At 48.0% G+C, this 13312-nt stretch overlaps 1 pseudogene; it reads right to left on the bottom strand.

Moving 5' to 3' along the window:
* Positions 1–11793: 11793 nt before the first annotated feature.
* Positions 11794–11911, bottom strand: LOC115063092 (annotated as a pseudogene).
* Between the last annotated feature and the right edge of the window lie 1401 nt (positions 11912–13312).

Here is a 13312-nt window from a genome sequence, read left to right as displayed (position 1 = left end):
CCTCAAGCAACGGGCACAGTTGATCACGGATAAGACACCTGGTTCTACATTCTCAAGTGACTATTGTTAGCCGAGTGGATCATCGCCAAACTTCACAACAATCTGCCAAATGACCATGGTCATCAAGCCCCTTCACAGGAAAGTGCCTTTCTGATGTCACATAACAGCCAACTTGGGATTCCAGCCCTGGATTGATTCAGGCTCAGGCCTCTCCCACCAAAAGATGCTCTGTTCTGCTTAGCCCTGTGAGTGCGCTGGAATAGGACCAGCAGCTGTTACACATCTCTATCCCATTAAGCTCAGGTGGTCAGGCTTGGTGGCAAGTGCTGAGCCATCTGTCTTGTGAAAGAGACACTGGGAACTCCAGTACTGTGGTGGGGGGAACTAGCACTGGGCCTTGAGTTTTTCTCCCAGTGTCTAGTCTGCAGGGGGAAGACATACCTCTTGCTTTTCCTTCCAGGTCACAGGGGTGGGCAGAGGTGGAGAAGGAGAAGTGGGGATCCTTTGCCATGGGGCACAATGGGAAGGGGTGAGTGATTCGGGAAGTAGGGGACTTGGCAAAGCTGAGAATACAGGCTGTGGTTACAGAGTGCTGAGTTCCACAGCTGGGGAGTTGCTGTTCTTCTTTCCTCATATGCCAATCAAAGATGATGAAAGGCACACAGGTGTGCTTGCAGGACCAGGTGAAACAAGTCCTACCTGCCACTTGGTGGCTCTGGTCACATAACCAACCATGTGGCATCTTCAATAGGGCTTCCTTCTCTGGATTTGTCCTCTGATTAATCTCCCAGGCACAAAAGGGTCCATGAAACGCCCCCCCCACATGCACATGTGCACGCAATACACACATGCTCTCACACACATGTGCAGACATACACACATGTGCACACACACACATGCACGCATGCAGGTGTATGCACACACACTCACATGCACAAGGCAACACACACACACACACACACACACACACACACACACACACACACACATGCACGTCCCAGGACTCCACTGCCCGGTCACAGTGGAAGACCGTGGAACCATCTAGAAGAGAGCTAGATGGCTGGTCTCCCATAGATCCCCCCACTGCAAACACAACAGAAACCCAGAGTGACCCTCTTTCCCTGTATTGTCCCAAGAGGTGAGCAGCCGCCTCCAGCGACCAAATTCTTGTTAGCTCCTGGACAGACAGGAAGTAATCGCGCTGCACCGGAAGTGGCATCTTCCTTAGGGAACCCAATCCTTCCAGCTTGGCTCTTGAAGGTTGAGTGTTGTAATAGACACTTGTGAATTGCAAGCTTCATGACAGGCTCCTTCGTAGGCTCAAGGACCCCATACCCGATGGGGTGACATCTGGAGCCTTCCTGTCCTTGGCCGCTCTCCTCTTCGTTCTCATCTACCCCTCGCGTCCTCTCTTGGTTCTCCCTGCTGCCTGTCACTGACGGCACGGCTGGGCTCAGAGCTGGGTGACCTTTCAAAGACACCGGGTTTTGTTTAATTTTTCAGAATTCACCTCTCTCTGGGCTTGCTTATCAGAAGCCGCGAGGCCCCAGCTGGGGTTGGATGCTATTTGGCACCTCTCCCTGAGTCTCTGAAACAGATGGGCCGGTGGAGACTTTTCCCCCCTCAACCATGAGACCTGGAAAGAGAAGAAAGCTGGCAGGAAGTGGAGTGGGGGTAGACATGGGTAACCATCAAAGAAGGACAGAAAGCCTGCCATGCTTGTTGGACTATTGGGCTGCCTTTTCTGAAAACCTTGATTTTTTCCCCTTTGGTCCTGTACAAGGTCTTTCATGCAAATATCTGCACCTTGTGTTTACAGAGTTCACACACACCACGAGCGTAGATGCAGTAACACAACAACACGTCTACATCCTGCTGTCTCCTCCATTTCACGTGTGGGGAAACTGAGGCATTCAGAGGCAAGTCACTGCCCAAAGTGTGTGTGTATACTCGTATATGTGTGTGTGGTGTCTCTGTGTGTGGTGTGTGTATTGTGTATGTGGTGTGTGTATTGGGTGTGTGGTGTGTGTATTGTGTGTGTGGTGTGTGTATTGTGTGTGATGTGTGTATTGTGCATGTGGTGTGTGTGTATGTCTGTGTGTGTATTGTGTGTGTCTCTGTGTGTGGTGTGTGTGGTATGTGTGTGCATGTCTGTGTGTGTATTGTGTGTGTCTCTCTGTGTGGTGTGTGTATTGTGTGTATGGTGTGTGTCTGTCTGTGTGTGGTGTGTCTTGTGTTTGTCTGTGAGGATTGTGTGTGTAATGTATCTGTGTATAGTTTGTGTGTCATGTGAGTGTGTGTGCTGTGTATTCCCTCCCCTTCAAGTTGACACAGGGACAGAAAGGACACTGTGATGAGTTAAGTCTAGTAGCTAATACTAACCAAAACTGGGCATGTGGGGCCCAGTCTTTTCTCTGTGTGAGATTATTTAATCTCAGCCAATGAATAGATGCTGCAATGAGTAGATACTGTTATTGGGCCAGAGCAGAGCAATTAGGCTCAGGACATCAAGCACATGTAGGATCCAGTTGTGAGAGGAGTCAGCCTTCAACCCCGTGGCCCTCATGCACTGCCTTTGGTTGTTGTCATTGTTATAGTTAATACAGTCTCATTTAGCCATGCCTTGCCTCAAATTTATTGTACAGCTGAGGCTAGCCTTGAATACCTGATGCCTCTGCCTCCAACTCCCAAGTGATGGGATTTCAGGTGTGTGTCACTATATCCCACCAGCACCCCTATACACCTCTCTCCAGGGTTTTACTATGTAGCCCTGGATTTATGGGAACTCTCTATGTACCTTGGCTGCCTTTGAACTTACAGAGATCCACCTGCCTTTGTCTCTCTAGTGTTGCAACGAAAGGCACGTGGCATTATGCTCAGCCTATTTGCACTTTCAATGGAGATCACTATATGAACCTTTTCTGGGGAAATGTGATAAGTGACTATGTGCCCTACATGGGGTCTCGACGATGGGCCAAAGTAGGATTCCACTGGTCTATCTTGGTCAAGCAATGGGTGCCCCCGGGTTTCCTTAGGGAGCAGGAAGGTGGGGGGGGGTGGATCCCTAAATAGCCATACTATGGAAGAACCTCCTTGTAGCATGAATAAAAACTTTGCAAAACTGCATAGATGGGACCTCCTTCAGCTAACTTTCCTTTTCTATATGCCAGCACCTCCTGAGGCCAGGAGACTGCTTGTAACTTGAGCAGAGTCTCACACAACCAGAAAGCAGGTCTAGGCAGAAGTGGTTGGGCTCTCAGGTGAGGGTCTAGGGTCCCTCCCTTCCCACTCCCTTCTTTTATGAGGGAGGGTCAATAGGCCTGAGCTGCAGGGCTGTTTGCCAGCTGTCACAACTGATGATGGTGGTTTTGGCTCATGTGCCCAGAGGACCATGTTTTACTGCAAAGATGTATGGAGACACCTAAGGGCTTGTTCCAGGGGCTCAAACCAGAGTCAGGACCCTGGCTGTCTTGGAGGAGAAGTTCTGTTGAATTCCTCACACCAAATACACCCATCTTGGGTGGGTGGAGGAGCCAAGTGCCTTCCCTCTGGAGTCTGACCATCTGAGTCACCTGTTCCTTAAGCTCTTTGAATATGGAGAATGAGAGCCAGATGAGTGTGGTCCAGCTGCTTAAATTCTTTTTTTTCCCCCAGATTGACTTCATTGTGGCTCCTCCCCTGATCTCTGGAGTTCACCCAGCACCTTGTGTTATTGTTCTGTCTGCTTTCCTAAGTGTATACACTCCCCTCCCCTCATCTTTGCAAGATGCTTGTTTTCAGGGTCACATAGAATTTGACAGCTAGGGCTGGTGAGATGGCTCAGTGGGTAAGAGCACCCAACTGCTCTTCCAAAGGCACAGAGTTCAAATCCCAGCAACCACATGGTGGCTCACAACCATCCGTAACAAGATCTGACGCCCTCTTCTGGAGTGTTTGAAGACAGCTATAGTGTACTTACATATAATAAATAAATAAATAAATAAATAAATAAATAAATAAATAAATAAAAAGAATTTGACAGCTAGTATAAGGATAGACAATGGTCCATTGGCAGGAGCTGTGTGCCAATCAAAGTGTCTCAGGAAGGTGGCACAAGGGTAGGCAGACAGCATCTTTGACCTTTCCTCTCATATAGCATGGAAGGGTGACCAGGTTGTTGGCATCTGCACTGAAAAGTTAGGGCAGGGATGAGGCAGATGTGGTAAGAGGTGGGGAGGGGTGGGAAAGAGAGGGCAGGGGAGGTTAGGGGAGGGCAGAGAGTCACGGGAGGGTAGAGGAGGGTAGGGAAGGGCAGGGGCTTTATATCACTGGGGAACTTGCTTCAAACCAATGCAGTTATCTTAACCATTTCTACTGTCTGTATCTCTGTATTTGGGTCTATCTTTGTCACTTGGGATATTATCCATCTACAGTTTTATCCTTGCTAGATAGACTGGCAGGCAGGAAGTGTGGATACCCAGGAGACCGTACTGAGGACAGTTTGTATTTGCTTCTAATCGTTCCTCCTTCCATCAGTCCTTCCCAAAACACACTCTAAGCATGCATTCATATATGTGTGAATGTACACTTGAACAACCTTATAGGTATACAGGGGAACGCTCATGCCAACATCTCCCATGCACACATGAAGACGTACGTGGAGATACACAAATGCTCTTGCATGCACATGTGTGAATGATCTCACATGCACACATACTTTCCTGTCAAAACTCTGGCTGTGGGTAGCTTTCTGAGTCATACAAACCCTTACGCCTTACCTATCGGAAGCAGATTTTCTTCAAGCTTCCCTTTCCTGAAGGGGTGAGCATGTGGTGGTCCACCATGTAGTCTAAAAGCCCTAAAGGGTATGACATTGGAGGGTCTACCAAGTGCCACGAGCTAATCTAATAGTCCCCATGACCCCAGCAGTTCAGTTTTGTCATGCCCATGTTCAAAGGAAGGGAAACTGAGGCTCACTCATCAAACTCAATAACCTATCCATTCACAAAAGGCAAAACTGAACCACATACCATTTTTAAACTTAAACTGGTGCCAGTCACCTCCCTGTATTCCCTGTGCAGATCAGCCTTGGAATGGTCTAGAACAGTGGATCTTAACCTGTGGGTCACAACTCTTTTGGGGGAGTGTCAAATGACCCTTTCACAGGGTCATCTAAGACCATTGGAAAACAGCCATTTACATTATGATCCATAACTGTAGCAAAATTACTGTTATAAAGTAGCAATGAAAATAATTTTATGGGTGGGGGATCACCACAACATGAGGAACTGTATTAAAGTGCTACAGCATTAGGAAGGTTGAGAACCACTGCTCTAGAATAATAAATGGTAACAGAACCATGCCTTTAGAAGTGTTTAGAATTGAGGGACTGGGGAAAATGCTTTCAAGTTTGAGAGAGTTCTGAGTATGCAGAACCCATAGAAAAAGCTGGCTGGGTATGTAGGGCCTCCTATAATCCTAGCGTGCAGTGGGACTCCCCAGAGCAGCTGACTACTAGGCAGACTAGCTGAATGGTGTGCTCCCAGAGGGAGGAGGCACAGGCTACAGCCACATAGACAGGTTGTCACGAAATGGATCTTGAGGAATCTTCACACTGTCATTGGGAGCATCCAGATCACACTGAAAACAAGATTATTATCTCTCCCAGCAGTCAACATTAAAGCCCTCTTATCTATGGTACTGTGAATTTGCTCAGAGTACAGAGAGATGAATCCAAGGATGTCCTCAGCAGCTCCGCCTCACCACCCAGGCTGGAAGCTCGCAGAACTGAAGAAAGGATACATTGTAACCTAAGATGGCAACATTGTAAGAAACCCACAAGAATTAAACTAGGGAAACAATACATAGTAGCCAGTTAGACCCTAGTGTACCAAGAGTTCGGAACAAGATCTTAGGAACCTGGACCTACCAGAGCGTGGAACCTAGCCAGGAATGATCAAGTGTAAAACACACCCACTTGCTTATTGGATGCCTGGACAATCACTTACCGAGTGATTCTGGCCACTGCTGAAGGGGCCCAGGAGAGACATGAGAAATAGCTTAGCACCACACTGTGTCAAAAGCCTTCTCTGGGTTCCTCTCTCCTCTGTCTGCCCTTCACTCTTGATCCCTGGAGCCACGTGGGTTTTTTAAGACCACAGCTCTGAATCCCTGTTGAACTTTGCTTACCCCACATCCTTTAACCCAGAAAGTTGATCAGCACAGCGCAACAGTTGAGTCTGCAGCATTGATGGCTCTGCTGAAAAAACACAGATCCACACAATACCTGCTGCATTTGAGACAAATAATTTAACCCGTTATTTTCCTCCTAGTAGTTGAGGTGGAGTAGATGGTCCCAGCCAGGCATGCATGTACATTTTAACTACACAGATTCCCACATTTTGTTGTACATTTACATCACCCGGGGAGCTTTGAAAAAACAACCCCAAACCCAAATAAGTTTACACTCCATAACAATCAAACATCTTGCTTGGAAGTCGAGCAGGCATACTTTAAAACTACCAGTCTGAGCTGGCTGTCCAACATGAGGATCCAAGTTTAATACCAGGTATTCCAGTAAGAGGCCTGTATGATAGTGTGGATACCTGCCATCCCAATGCAGGGGAGGCAGAGACAGGAAGAAGTGTGACAAGGACTGAGAAAGACACTCAGCATTGGCCTCAAGACTCCACATGAGCATACATGCTAAACAAATTCTCAGTATGCATCCAAGACGGGGGCCACATGAATTCCACAATTGGTTCATGAGATAAAACTGAACTGTCAAAATTCCCACAATTCAAGAGGCCCACTCAGACTTCCTCTGGCTTCAGCTCTGGCTTCAGTCTTCCGTGCTTAGGTGCACGGGGTGAATTTGGCTTCTCCAGGGGCTCCATTTGTCACTTGGCAAAGCAAGTAAAAATGCCATAAAACTACAGTCATTGGCTCCCCCTCCCCCTCATGAGATGCCTATGAACTTGGATCCTTCCTTGATTCTTCTGTCATATTCAGTTGGGTCTAAAGAGTCTTCTCCAACTCCTACCTGGTGTCTGTGTGGAGAACAAGGCAGAGTCACACTCACCTCAGCCTCTGAAGAGTGCCAGCTGGTACTACCAACATGGACTTTTCTTTTCTTTTCCTTTCCCTTCCCTTCTTTTCTCTTTCCTTTCTTCCTTCCTTCTTTCTTTCCTTTTTTTCTTTCTTTCTCTTTCTTTCTCTTTCTTTCTCTTTCTTTCTTTCTTTTCTTTCTTTCTTTCTTTTCTTTCTTTCTTTCTTTCTTTCTTTCTTTCTTTCTTTCTTTCTTTCTTTCTTTCTTTCTTTCTTTCTGGTGTGAGGTGTATGTGTATAGTTTCAATCATGGAGGCCAGAAAAAAATAAAAAGGGCATCAGGTGGTGCCCTGCCTGTCATTCTCTATCTTATTCCCTCAAGATGGAGTATCTTGCTGACCCTAGCAGCCAGCAAACTCCAGCAATTTTCCTTTCTCCACCCTCCCATAGCAATGGGACATGCCTGGCTTTATATGTGGGTAATGGGTATTTGAACTCTGGTCCTTATGCCTCTGTAGCAGTCTCTTACCATTAAGCTGGGTCCCCAGCCCCTTCTCCATTCTTTAAGAGAGGGTCTCACTTAGCTCAGGCTGGCTTTGAACTCTCTATGTGTCTGTCTGAAGATGATCTTGAAGGTGTGAGCCCCACCCCTCCTTCCTTCACAGTGCTGAAATTACAGACCTGAGTCACCATACCTGATTTCAGCGTTAGTGATGGAACCTAGGGTTTTGTGCAGGCTAGGCAAGCAACTCTACCACTGAGCTACATTCCAGGTCTCATATTGTTGGTCTAAACATCTTATTTGCTCTGCTATTAAGTCCTCAGCAGCTCTCATCGCCATCAAGACAAAGGCCAACACCAAGTCCTGTTCTCCAGGGCTTTGCCAGAGTTCTTTTCTCATTGTCTACCTGATCCCTGGAATCAGGCTTTCCAGGGGCAGCTTGGATGCTGCAGCTCCAGGGCATTTGCATGTGTTGTTCAGACCCATATTACCCAGCTTGTCCTGAACTCTCCAGCTACTTCATATTGATGTGTTAGCTACTTTTGTTTTCCTTTTGTTCTTCTTCATACCCCACTATGGGCTGGTACATTCGTCACCCCATGGTGGTTGTTAATTGCTTTCAGTGTTCTCTCATTTGATCGTCTGATCCAGACTTTATTGCCTTGGTGTATATCTGTGGAAACTGAGTCACAGAGGGACTAAGCTGCTCTAGCTAATGTCACAGAGCTGGAGAGAGTCCCGGAGTTGAACTTGAACTCAGGAAGTCTGGCCGTGACTCGGAGAGAATGGGTTACAGTCCTCTGCCTCTCAATTATGACTGCAGTCACCCTGGAGCTTTGAGCGTGGTAGACATGTGGTGGTTATCACCAACGAGGAAGAAAGAACCAGAAGTCATTTCCCCTCTTTCTTCCTGAACTGGCTCAAAACCAAACCAAACCAACCTCCCCCCAGCCCCAAAGAAAAAGCCAAGTAGCCAGGTCAGAAGTGACATGGGTGTGCACACAGGTACCTTCATCTACATACATGTGAGCACTAGTCAATATGGAGAGAGCCCCCTCGCCGAGCTAGGCTTCCCCTCTGTGGAGGGAATCGCAGTCCCTGCCTCCCCTGCTCCATTGCCTGCCGCCTACTCAGGGTCTCTTCACAGAACCACTCCACCAATTCATCAGGGGCCGTCAGCCTCTTGGAGCTGTTTAGGGCATAAATCAAATGGCGGCCAGGAGGAGAGGCTTAAAAAAAGGTAGTGGGGAGAGAAAAATCGGGGAAGGGGGTGAGGGGAGCAAGAGCGATGGAAGAGAGGGTGGGGAGGAGAGAGATCAAAGGCAAAAATTCATCAGAGATAACGGAATTATTTATTTTTCCTGCTCTCAGTCTCTGGGCCTTTGAGGAGGTCACACTGATGTATTTGTGCGTCTTGGGGCCGTCTGCTGCTGGAGGCCCCCCAGCCCCCCAAGGCACACTGCTTCTATCAGCAGCAGCTGCCCCTTCTATGTTGCCCTTGGAGCCTTTTGAAGTGGGTCCTGCCGGTGTTTATTCGCCCGCGTGTAAGAAACGTGTGCAGGGTGCTGGCGGTGCAGCTGGGGGAAGGACAGACGGGGGTCCCCTCATCCGTCACCAGCTTGTTTATTTGGGTACCACGGCGAGCCTTTCTCCACTTATTACTCAACGTCCCCTGAAGACAATGGCACCCCCATTCCAGGGTGTGGGGTAGGAATAACAAACATGGGGCCACCTCTGCCCGAGGCACCCATTGCACTCCAGTGTCAGGCTGCACTTGGCTTTCTGAAACAAAGATGAAGACGAGGGGCTTCAACTCTATTAGATTCATCAAAATCTTCAATTACTCTCACCCATGTTGCAGATGGGGAAACTGAGGCCCAGAGAGCTTAACATAGGTAATGAAACGAGGTATTAGGTGAACAGCAAGGCTGGTATTCGTGGTAGTGGAGGTTGGACCATTGGCTCAGGGTCACGTGGGACTAATATGTTCCCCTCATTCTGAAATACCATCTCTCTCCTGCTGTTATTTTTAGTTGTCTGGCTGAAAGCTGATGGCATTATTTTAGAACTCTCCTCACAGCACTGGAAATGAAATCCAGGGCCTTGACCATGCTGAGCTAGCCCCTCAACTCCTCTATCATCCGTTTTAACAGACCTACTCATTAACAGATTCCATCAAACTTTAGGTCCCAACCCCATACCAGACACGAAGCCGGTGAAGAAATTGGCAATGGTGAAAGGGGTTTAAAAATACAGTAGCTGAAAGTTCAAAATCCAAGGTCTGGAAGAGCGTGCATGGGTTGCATCATGTGACTTCACGCAGCCTCAGCGCGGAACATGCCACGCATGCGCACTTGGCACGGTGCAAGCCTTTGCACCGTACGCTGCAGTGACTGTGGCTGAAGCCTCCCCAGTGAGAATTCCAGACCTTTGCATGGCTTGAGCTGCAGACATCACCAATCATTCTGAAATTTCTGCATTTCCGGGAACAAAATGTTAAATAAAACAGGCTAGGTGCCTGTGTGCAGGTCAGAGGCCGCCTTGGGTGTTGTTCCTCAGGCATTGACCACTTTGCTTTTTGAGATATGGTCTCTCTCTGGGCTTGACCATCAAGACGGGGGAATCCTCCTGTCTCTGCTTCCCTAGTGTTGGGATCACACCTCATCAGTATGTTAATTTCCTTTCTTTAATAAATGCAAAATTATACATATAGCAAAGAACTGTTCAAAACACTTTATTACTATCATTTGTACAACTGTGTGTGATCCATGTGTATGTCTGTGTGCATGTGTGTGTGGTTCATGCATGTGTGTGTTTGTGTGTGTATGGCTCATGTGTGTGTGTGTTTGTGTGGTTCATATATGTGTGTGTGTGAATGTGTGTCTCTTGTGTGAGTGTGTATATGTGTGGTTCATATGTGTGTGTGTATGTACACAGGTGTATTTATGGTCTGTGTGTATATGTGTGGTTCATGTATATGTGTGTGTGTGTGCGTGTGTGCATGTGTGTGTGATCATGTGAGGACCAGACACTGTTAAAACTGCTTAAAACATTTGCCCACCTTACCCTCAGGTCAGCCCTCAGGCGCTAACATGCCCATCTTTAAGATAGGGAAACGTATGTACATTCCTAGAGGTGTATCTTAGAGCTGGCTTTGAAAAACCTCCTGGTTTTCCTATTATAGGTCTTTAAGAGCAACCCCCAATGTCAAAGTGGAGGGAGCTCTGGTATGGATGGCCTGGGACAGGGAGCTTAGAAACATAAGTGACTGGGGGCGGGGTCATAGAGAGTAGCATGGATCCAGGTTGTGGAGCCTCCTATGTCCAGCCATCTACCTGCCTCTCCAAAGTCAGCAGCTGTGGGGCTGAAGGGATGGCTGAGCAGATTTGGTTCCCAACATTCACGTTGGCATTTCACAGGAACCTGAAACTCCAGCCTCAGGCTAAATGATGCCCTCTCCTGGGCTCCACGGGCACTGCACTCATATGCAGACACACGCTTCAAGCTTGTTTTAAAAAACCTGTCCAGAAGGGGCCGGTGAGAGCCCTCTGGGCATGAGGGGTACAGCCTGCTTCTGATTTATCGGTCATTATTTACTGGTGTCAGGAACAGAGCTCAGGAAGGCAGATGCACTGCCACATGACCCTCGGGCTGGCGTGGGAGCTTGCTCAGGTGACATGGGAGACCTTATAGTCATGGGACGCTCTCAAGGAGATGCAGACATCCATCAAGACTTCTGTCTGATTCTCAGGGAGACACTGACAGCGTCTGGCTTCCAGATCAGGTAGACGACTGAGTTTTGTTGCTGAGAGAAGGTTCAAGAATACTGAGACCTAAAGCCTAGACCTCAGACTCTCACTGGGGTCTCTAGCATCTCTCTGCTCTTTTGAAACTCCAGCTAGAAGACAATCAAGAATTAGAGCTTCTCCTTTTCCTCACCTAACTGAGGACTGTCCCAGTAGACATGACTCCAACATGGTCTGACATGGCTCTAGGTGTCTTTACACATACACACACACACACACACACACACACACACACACACACGCTCACGCACACACATACACACAAGCACACATGCACATACATACACACATGCATGCACACACACATGCACATGCACATACATACATGCACAATGCACATACATACACACACATGGCTCTAGGTATCTTTACACACACACACACACACACACACGCACACACACACACACGCACACACACGCATGTTCACTCCTTAGGTTTTTTGTTTGTTTCTTTTTAAGCCTACAGCACCCCGTATTCCCAGGCGGTCTCCCATCCAAGTACTAACCAGGCCTGACCCTGCTTAGCTTTTGAGATCAGATGAGATCATCACATTCAGGGTGGTATGGCCGTGTGCCTTAGTGTTTAAGCATAACTTTTACCCAGTATACACGATCATCCCATGATCATACACACGGATTGGCCTCATTTATATTGTCCACTGGTAAAATGCCGATGGAACCTCCTCATGGGCCTTTAGGTTATCTCCTCTTGATGTGTGTCCAGGTCCCCCCTCCCCACCTTGTCCACAGCGATAGCGACACAACTTGTCCATATCCACTCTGAGATTTCCTGCAGTTCATTTCAGTCAAGATAGAATGGCTTAGGTCAGTAGAAGAAACCCTGCTGCTCATGTAGTCTTTCTGAAGCCTTGAAGCTGGGCTCTCTGTCAATGAGAGGGATGGGACACAAGCCAGATGTCAGAAACATCTGGGTGAGCTTGGGAACACATTCTAGAGGAATGGGTCCCTCATAGACAAAACAGTGTGATAACCAGGCTGGAAAAATGGCCTGGGGTTAGTATGAGAGTCTTTAACTTGGGGGTTGATTGACAGCTGTTGATCACACAATCGGAATCTGTAATCGAACCCCAAACCAGTCGCTGGTAGCATTGTGCCAGACAGTATAGGACGTGTTGTTTAATAATTAATAACCATGCCAGCCCCCTTAGCCTGTACATGTCACAACCAACCAAACTCTAGACTTTTTATTTCCTGTTTATGTCCCCTTGTCAACGACACAAGACCAGACTCGTTTCTGGAGGAGGAAATGGGTATGGGATAGAACTGTGCTCTTCGGCAAAGTCCTATCCAAAACCAGGCAGGCAGTGTGATCTCAGGGAGGTGGCAGGTGGCCTCAATTCCCCACTAATTAAATGGGCTTTACATCAGCCCTTGCTTTACATGGCTATCCTCAGCGCCTCTGTCCCAACACAGCCCCAGTCTAGGCACAGGAACTGAGTGACAGAGGACCCTTTGGGCCCTTAGCTCTTCTTCAAGTTCCTATCCATACAGTTATGTGACCTAGAGGTGGTGACTGCAACCTTGCCGAGGCAGGTTCACTGTTGCTGTGTGGTAAGCATCAAGGACGCCTTCATCCCCATCACACAGGGGACCAAACCAAGCCAGGTCTTCTCTCCAACACCAAAGATCCACAAGGATTTATGGTCACAACATTTATGCAGTGCATCCCAGTGTTCCCTCACAGTGCAGCAGCCCACCGCAGCTTCCATCCCAGCCAGTCAGAGCATCCGATGGTATGCTCTCACAGAAAACAGCCTACCGGAAACAGGGCAAAGATCCAGCAGAGGAAAGGTGAAGTATACAGGGGCCTGGGATCCATCCCAAAGCTCCTGGGATTGGTCTCTAGGGAAGGGACTCAGGCGGCTGGGTCAAAGCCCAAACAAGAAGCCCGTTATCCAGAGTCAAGTTCCCAACTGTATGGGCCTCTCATCATGGAGCAGACAGACCCTGAGAAC

This window comes from Mus pahari, chromosome 23, assembly GCF_900095145.1.
Source record: "Mus pahari chromosome 23, PAHARI_EIJ_v1.1, whole genome shotgun sequence".
Taxonomy (NCBI): Eukaryota; Metazoa; Chordata; class Mammalia; order Rodentia; family Muridae; genus Mus; species Mus pahari.
The sequence above is the reverse complement of the archived record's forward strand: the minus strand, read 5'-3'. Positions and strand labels throughout refer to the sequence as shown.